Source organism: Monodon monoceros, unplaced genomic scaffold (assembly GCF_005190385.1).
Source record: "Monodon monoceros isolate NGI ecotype Baffin Bay Population unplaced genomic scaffold, NGI_Narwhal_1 Super_Scaffold_8, whole genome shotgun sequence".
Lineage (NCBI taxonomy): Eukaryota > Metazoa > Chordata > Mammalia > Artiodactyla > Monodontidae > Monodon > Monodon monoceros.
Window position 1 is genome coordinate 19,316,013 of NW_021703785.1, and position 9,287 is coordinate 19,325,299.

The window sequence follows — 9,287 nt, forward strand, 5'->3', positions numbered from 1 at the left end:
CGTTGTCAAGAATGGCGGATTTCCTTCTTTTAAAAGCATGAATTTAATATTCCATTGTATATATTGTACTGTATCTTTCTTTAATCTGTCGACAGACACTTGATTGTTTCCACACCTTGGCTTATTGTAAATAATGTTGCAATGAGAATACGATAGTATAAATAGCTCTTCAAGACATGAATGATTTGTTTTTTTCAGCTATTACCGGAAGTGGGATTGCTGGATCATATGGCAATTATTTATTAATTTCTTGTTGGAGCCTCCATGTGATGTGTATCTCATTGTGGTTTGGAATTGCATTTCCATGATATTAGTTGATGTTGCATACCTTTTCATGTACCTGTTGACCTTGTCACATTTGACATTTTTGGAGAGGCATAGATCTTAAAATAAGTGTTAAGGAATATATATATTTTAGATCATAAAGCCTTTACCACAGTTATTATGCTTGAAGTCCTAAATAGAATCTTTTGAATTTAATTAACTGTACAAACCTTCAATACACAGTAATTACTAGAAGCTGAACTAACTGCTAAGTCGGAAAATAATTGTAACAGAGAGAAACCAGATTCAGAAAACAGATGTCTTCTTTGGTTTTTTGGCTTAGAGTGCCAAAGAAACGTTATTGAGGCTGCTAAAAATACAACAAACAAAAATATGCATAGGTTTGAATCACCTGGGCTTCACTGAATGTACAGACATATAAAGAATGTGAACACAACCTGGTAGAATTTCCTGATGGTATTAGTTGTTCTTTGATCCTACAGGAAAATAAGGAAAGATTTGGAGATACTTTTGTCTTCATACTTTAGTGTTAATTTCTGCAAGTTTGTAATCTGTAACAAATGTGACTAAAGAACTTGGGTGGGAGACCTTAAATTTGGGCATGCTGTAAGAATCAGAGACCAATATTGGGCATAAGTGAAGTGACTGAGTTTCATTGAGTAACAAAAATCTGAAAATGTTCTGGGAAAGCTTTAATATCCAACATTTGAAATTAATTATTCTACAGTATATGCAATTTCAGTAACAATGGACAAATATTGCGAATATTTGAGCTCATGGAGGAAACTAGTCACTTCATATAGTCCAGGTGAATAACACCTCCTAGAGTTGTGCCATTTCTAACTTGCATGGCTGGTGGCACCTTTTACATGCGGGGATGTCAGGATAAAGTGGTCTTTGTGCTTGCCTAATCACTAATACGAGAGTAGGAAAAAAAAAAGGAATCCCCTTTCGTTTTAAAGTGGAAGGCACTGTAACGGGAATAAGATGGGATAAAAGGGAAGGCTAGGTCAAGGAAAACATAATATTAAGAGCAGTAGTCCTGAAACGCACATTTATTAAAAACAACAGTTACCAAACCACCAACAGCCTTTACGCTATCCATATTATAGAAGCTAAATGGTGAAAGATGAAAACTAAGTCAGAGAAGATAAGGGGACTACATAGAGACTGGTAACTTCTGCAAATGTGGAGTTAGATGTGTATTTCTTTTTTTTTCAGAGGTGAGTGTGTGTGTGTGCATTGGTGATGTTCGTGTGGTTTGTTCTCACATTTCTTCCATTTCTATGTTAAAAAATACAAACCCATTCCACAAGCAGGAGATAAAAATGACCCAAAATCAGGACATCTGATCATTCTCCAAGATTTACTAACTAAAACTAGTGGGGAAGGTTTTACTGACAGGCCATTGAATTGTAAGCATGAATCCAGAGCTACCAGCAACGTCCCTCCTGTAGATAGCCCTGACTGCCCTAGAATATAGGCTAAAATAATTTAGAAAGAAAATCAGAAAGACTGATGTAGAGAGCTCCTGAAGAAACATTCAGTTCCATGGTTCTACTCAACACCTCAGTTTCACCCTTTACCCCTCCTGGACACGTGGAAACATATATTTCATTTTGAAGTTGAGCTAGTTTGCATTGCTCATGGCACATTTCTGTCAGTAACACTGTTGACATTTATATCTAATAGTGACTATTACAGAGAAATTAATACAGCAGTGGAAACTGTGACCATGGCTCTATAGGCTTTCAAGTAAAAATACATGATATGTGTGTGTGTGGGGGGGGGGTGTTTTGCCAGTTCCAAGGCACAGAGAGCTGAGATAAAATATAAGTGGCCCAGAAGAAACAAAAGACTATATACAAAAAATTATGGGAGTTAAAAAAGAATATGCCAGGCTTGGGTTGCGAAATTGCAGAAAGCTCAGGAAAATGTTGTTGTAGAGCATGGTGCTAACAAGAATAAATTCATGAGGGTAAAAGTTCAACCCTTAGGCCACATGGTTTGGTGAAGCATATGGCAGTGGTGTCATGTAGTGGATGTCAAATAATTGTACTTGGAAATTCTTTATGGCTACTGTATTTAAACTGTATCCATTGTAATAATTGTGTGGATGATATTATCATTTCAAGTAGTAAAAATGCATATATCTGTTGCATTAAATTTGGCAACTTGTAATTTTATGGGTTCTATTATAAATATGAATATATGGATATAAAGGAACCCATGCATTAGCCCTGGACACAGAAACTGGGGAGAATTAAAATGGATTACTACATTGATAGCACAACTCTGATATGCGTAAAACTATTTCTCCAGACAAGTAGGCAAGAAGTTGGGACAGATATTCTTAATCACATCCTTAGATTGAAATAAAACAGCGGAGGACACATACCTATATATTAACAGCCCTGAAAATTGGTTCTAATCTAATCCCTAATAAAGTTAGAAAGCTGGCACTTCAGAAGTCTCTCCAAGGTATATGGTGCCTAAAATATCCTGCAGAGGAGGAAAAAGCGAGTCTGAAAATATCTACCACTCTCAAGAGTCACCAGATTGACAAATGAAAAAAAATTTTTTTGGTTAGGTGCTTATCATAGTGTATTTATGAAAATCTACTTCAGGATTAGAAAAGCCTTATAATAACTCTAAAATATTTGTGATCAGGAATCCCATACTGAGAGAATGAAACAAATATAACATTCTAAGTAACAGTAAGAGTAAAGGCTGAGAAGTTTTCAGAACTAAACAAAGGTGTCACCATTCATGTCAAGTCACAGGATCCTGAACAGGAACACTGAGCTAGGGCTAGTGCAAGAGCAACAAAAGTACTGGAATATAAAGTTATAAACCACTTATAACATATATTTTAATTTTTTAAACACAAATATAATATAGAGAGCTGGTAGAAAATATCATACATCTGGACAACTCTACCCTTCCAAAATCCATCCACAGACCTAGTTTTCAAATCCTTCTTTCTATTATCTTCGTTCAGATACCATCGACTTCATCTGATTTCTGCACTGGTCTCCCTGCCTACATTCTGCTAACTATAAACCTGTTTTCTACTTTACAACAAGAGTGATCTAGCTATACACAAATATCATAGAGCTGTCTCCAGTGATTTGTCTATGCTTGGAAAAAGGAAGTCCAAAGTCTTACACATTATATTAGGTCCTCCTTGCCTGTCGATACTCATGTCCCTATTATACTATTTTATATCAAGTATACTTAAGTCCTATTACTTTATGATACGAACCGTGTGATCTCTAGCCTCTTACTGTTTTCAAAATACTCTTGCCTTTGCCAGGGACCTACATCTGTAGCTCCCATAACACACACATAGAAATGACTCTGCTCACATATACAAAAGAACCAAGATGCCGACGGTAGCATAGGATGGTGTGGTCATTATTCTGATGCTACGATGGGAATATCTCTTTCATAACATAACGGAAAACATGGCAGTGCCCATGCCTTTGTCTATTACCTGTCTAACCTGAGAGCCTCTTTGAAAAAGGATTTATCATATATACTCTTAAACTTTAATATTTTGTGTTTTTAGCACATATCTACTACATGCTCAAAAGTCATTTATTGGCATGGATAAAAAGCTGAGCATATTCTGTATGTTTATGCACCATCATACCTTAATTGATTCAGCAGGCATCATTAAAAAGTGTGATCAAAAATGATCTATATTAATGTTAATCTGTCACTGGAGTATGAAAAATTCCAAAGATGTGAGAAAACTCATATATTGAAGCTCTTCTCATTTTGTTGGTGTTCTATGATAAAGTATTACATATGGATGAACTACTAACATTTTTGAATCTCTATGGGTATGCAAAAATGTATATACTCTAGACATCTACTTATTATTTGAGAATTAAACGTGAAACATATGTAAAGTTACTAACCTATCAACTCCCTAATTGTAGGTGCACATAATATCATTCTCCTTTCTTGATTGAAAAAGTTATACCGCATCTTCTTCATCTCAGAGAAAATAAAAATGTGAATGAACATGATGGAGTGATATGGTAGAACATTCCTGCAAAGCCTATCACGCTAGATCAGCTTACTGATCCTTAAAATTTGGGCTTAGGAATACTTTTATTCATGTTTTATTTGGTTTCAAGAGACCTAAAAGAAAAAATGTATCACATAATTTAGCATAGAAAACCATAAGTTTCTCTAAAGAATTTATTCATTTGGGAAAACGTTATGTAGGCTCTTCTCCTTCCTGCCAACAAACCACTACCTTGTTTAGGCCACCAATGCCGGTCAGAGGGATATATCTGGATTAATTTTTTTTTTGCGGTACGCGGGGCTCCTTACTGTTGTGGCCCCTCCCACCGCGGAGCACAGGCTCCGACGCGCAGGCTCAGCGGCCATGGCTCACGGGCCCAGCCGCTCCGCGGCATGCGGATCCTCCCGGAACGGGGCACGAACCGTTCCCCGAGTCCATCGGCAGGCAGACTCCCAACCACTGACGCCACCAGGGAAGCCCTATCTCTGATTAATCTAACCAGTCGTAGTAAGCACACTTCTGCTCTGCCAGATATCCACTGGATACTCAAGTTTCAGTTTCCTTAGTCAGGGCTGGCAATGTGACAAAGTTTTGGTCAAACACAGCATAAAATGAAATCTTTCAGGGTGTAGGTAGTCTTTGGTCAGAAAGCTTTGCTTTCTGATAGCAGATGTATTGAGTATAACTAACTCCTACAAACCCGCTTTGCTTCGCCCCTTGACCACAAGTATGGATTGTGATACCAGGATAATTACAAACATTCGTGTGATCCATGAGTAACAGGAAAAATGCCAAGTGTCTAGGAGTAGATAAATACAAAAAGGGTGTTTGGTACCTGACTGCTTCATGGAGCTGTTGATCCAAACTAGAAGGACTTACCTGCAAACTTCATGTGAGTGAAGGGTTACAAAACATTCCATCCCCAGAATGGGCCTTTTAGTTTATTGATTATTGATCTGTAGGTACTTGAAAAATAGCAAATCAGACAGGGATTCTCTCTGAACTCCCCTATCTGCCTAAAGACATTCTCCAAAAGGAACTCAGTTGTCATAAATCGCCTCCACAAAAGTTACATCAACCAGGGAAGGCTGAATTCTTATTAAAGGAGAAGACTAGACGTCCACCACCACAACTCAGACCACTTTGTCACAAACTATCATGCCTCCATCTGTTCTTCCATGCCCATTCATTTTGTTTCTAGGTATTTTTTGATTTCCTCTTGATTTTCAGTGATCACTTTATTAAGTAGTGTATTGTTTAGCCTCCATGTGTTTGTATTTTTTACAGGTCTTTTCGTAATTGATTACGTAGTCTCATAGCGCTGTGGTCGGAAAAAGTACTTGATACGATTTCAGTTTCTTAATTTACCAAGGCTAGATTTGTGACCCAAGAATGATCTACCCTGGAGAATGTTCCATGAGCACTTGAGAAAAATGTGTATTCTGTTGTTTTTGGATGGAATGTCCTATAAATATCAATTAAGTCCATCTTGTTTAGATGTATCATTTAAAGCTTGGTTTCCTTATTTATTTTCATTTTGGATGATCTGTCCATTGGTGAAAGTTGGGTGTTTAAAGTCCCCTACTATGAATGTGTTACTGTCGATTTCCCACTTTTATGGCTGTCAGCATTGCTTATGTATGAGGTGCTCCTATGTTGGGTGCATAAATATTTACAATTGTTATATCTTCTTGGATCATTCCCTTGATTCCTATATGTAGTGGCCTTCTTTGTCATTTCTAATACTCTTTATTTTAAAGTCTATTTTGTTGATAGAGAATGCTTACTCCAGCTTTCTTCTGATTTTCCATTTGCATGGAATATCTTTTTCCATCCTCTCATTTTCGCGTGTATGTGTCCCTAGGTCTGAAGTGGGTCTTTGTAGAAGCATATATATGGGTCTTGTTTTTGTTCCTATTTCAGTGTGTGTCTTTTGGTGGGAGCATTTAATCCATTACATTTAAGGTAATTATCGATATGTATGTTCCTATTCCCATTTTCTTAATTGTTTGTGTTTTATTGTAGGTCTTTTCCCTTTCTCTGTGTTTCTTGCCTAGAGAAGTTCTTTAGCATTTGTTGTAAAAGCTGGTTTGGTGGTGCTGAATTATCTCAGCTTTTGCTTCTCTGAAGGTTTTAATTTCTCCATCAAATTGAATGAGATCCTTGCTGGGTTAGAGTAATCTTGCTTGTAGGTTTTTCTCCTTCATCACTTTAAATATGTCCTGCCACTCCCTTCTGGCTTGCAGAGTTTCTGCTGAAAGATCAGCTGTTAACTTATGGGGATTCCATTGTGTGTTATTTGTTGTTTTTCCCTTGCTGCTTTAATATGTTTTTTTGTATTTAATTTTTTGATAGTTTGATTAATGTGTCTTGGCATGTTCTCTTTAGATTTATCCTATATGGGACTCTCTGCGCTTCCTGGACTTGATTAACTATTTCCTTTCCATATTAGGGAAGTTTTCAACTATAATCTCTTCAAATATTTTATCAGTCCCTTTCTATTACTCTTCTTCTTCTGGAACCCTATAATTCGAATGTTGGTGCCTTTAATGTTGTCCCAGAGGTCTCTGAGACTGTCCTCAGTTCTTTCCATTCTTTTTCTTATTCTGCTCTGCAGTAGTTATTTCACTATTTTATCTTCCAGGTCACTTATCCGTTCTCTGCCTCAGTTATTTGCTATTGACCCCTTCTAGAGTATTTTTAATTCATTTATTGTGTTTTCATCATTGCTTGTTTCCTCTTTAGTTTTCTAGGTCTTGTTACGTTTCTTGCATTTTGTCCGTTCTATTTCCAAGATTTTGGATATCTTTACTATCATTATTCTGAATTCTTTTTCAGGTAGACTGCCTATTTCCTCTTCATTTTGTTAGGTCTTGTGGGTTTTTACCTTGCTCCTTCATCTGCTGTGTGTTTTCTTGTCTTTTCATTTTGCTTATCTTACTGTGTTGGGGTCTCCTTTCACAGGCTGCAGGTTCGTAGTTCCCGTTGTTTTGGTGTCTGTCCCCAGTGGCTAAGGTGGTTCAGTGGGTTGTGTAGGTTTCTGGTGGAGGGGACTAGTGCCTGTGTACTGGTGGATGAGGCCTGATCTTGTCTCTCTGTGGGCAGGTTCAGGTCTGGTGTGTGTTTTGGGTGTCTGTGGCCATTATGATTTAGGCAGCCTCTCTGCTAATAGATGGGGCTGGGGTCCTGTCTTGCTAGTTGTTTGGCATAGGGTGTCCAGCACTGTAGCTTCCTGGTCGTTGAGTGATGCTGGGTCTGGTGTTGAGATGGAGATCTCTGGGAGATTTTTGCCGTTGATATTACGTGGAGCTGGACGTCTCTTCTGCACCAGTGTCCCGAAGTTGGCTCCCACCTCAGAGCACAGCCTTGATGCCTGGCTGGAACCACCAAGAGATTGTCTCCACATGGCTCGATAAAGGGAGAGAAAAAATAGAAAGAAAGAAAGGATAAGATAAAATAAAGATAAATAAAATAAATTTATTTAAAATATAAAATAATTATTACAAAAAAATTTTTAAGTAAAAAAAAAAAAACGGAAGGACAGAACACCTAGGACAAATGGTGAAAGCAAAGCTACAGAGAAAAATCTCACACAAGCGTACACATACAGACTCACAAAAAGAGGAAAAGGGGAAAAAATAATCTTTCTTGCTCCCAAAGTCCACCTCCTCAATTTGGGATTGTCTATTCAGGTATTCCACAGATGCAGGGTACATCAGGTTGATTGTGGAGCTTTTTTTTTTTTTTTTAAGATGTTGGGGGTAGGAGTTTATTAATTAATTAATTAATTTTTGCTGTGTTGAGTCTTCGTTTCTGTGTGAGGGCTTTCTCTAGTTGTGGCAAGCGGGGGCCACTCTTCATCCCAGTGCACGGGCCTCTCACTATCGCGGCCTATCTTGTTGCGGAGCACAGGCTCCAGATGCACAGGCTCAGTAGTTATGGCTCACGAGCCTAGTTGCTCTGCGGCATGTGGGATCCTCCCCGACCAGGGCTCGAACCCGTGTTCCCTGCATTAGCAGGCAGATTCTCAACCACTGTACCACCAGGGAAGCCCCGACTGTGGAGTTTTAATCCGCTGCTTCTGAGGCTGTTGGGAGAAATTTCCCTTTCTCTTCTTTGTTCACACAGCTCCTGGGGCTCCGCTTTGGATTTGGCCCCGCCTCTGCGTGTAGGTCGCCTGAGGGCGTCTGTTCTTTGCTCAGACAGGACGGGGTTAAAGGAGCCGCTGATTCGCGGGCTCTGGCTCACTGAGGCCTGGGGTGGGGGGGTGGAGGGGGAAGGGAGGGGTGCGGAGGCGGGGCGAGCCTGCGTCGGCAGAGGGCGGCGTGATGTTGCACCAACGTGAGGCACGCCGTGCGTTCTCCCGGGGAAGTTGACCCTGGCAGTGGCGGGCTGCACAGGCTACCCGGAAGGGAGGTGTGGAGAGAGACCCGTGCTCGCACACAGGCTTCTTGGTGGCTGCAGCAGCCTTCGCGTCTCATGCCCGTCTCTGGGGTCCGCGCTGATAGCCATGGCTCGCGCCCGTCTCTGGAGCTCCTTTAAGCGGCGCTCTTAATCCCGTCTCCTCGCGTACCAGGAAACAAAGAGGCAAGAAAAAGTCTCTTGTCTCTTCAGCAGCTGCAGACTTTTCCCGGAGTCCCTCCCGACCAGCCGTGGCGCACTAACCCCTTCAGGCTGTGTTTACGCCGCCAACCCCAGTCCTCTCCCGGCGCTCCGACCGAAGCCCGAGCTTCAGCTCCCAGCCCCCGCCCACCCCGGCAGGTGAGAAGACAAGCCTCTCGGACTGGTGAGTGCTGGTCGACACCGACCCTCTGTGCGGGAATCCCCCCCCTTTCCCCCCCCCCCCCCGCAGCCCTGTTACTGCGCTCTCCTCCGCGGCTCCGAAGCTTCCCCCCTCCGCCACCCGCAGTCTCCGACCGCAAAGGGGCTCCTAGTGTGTGGAAACGTTTCCTCCTTCACAGCT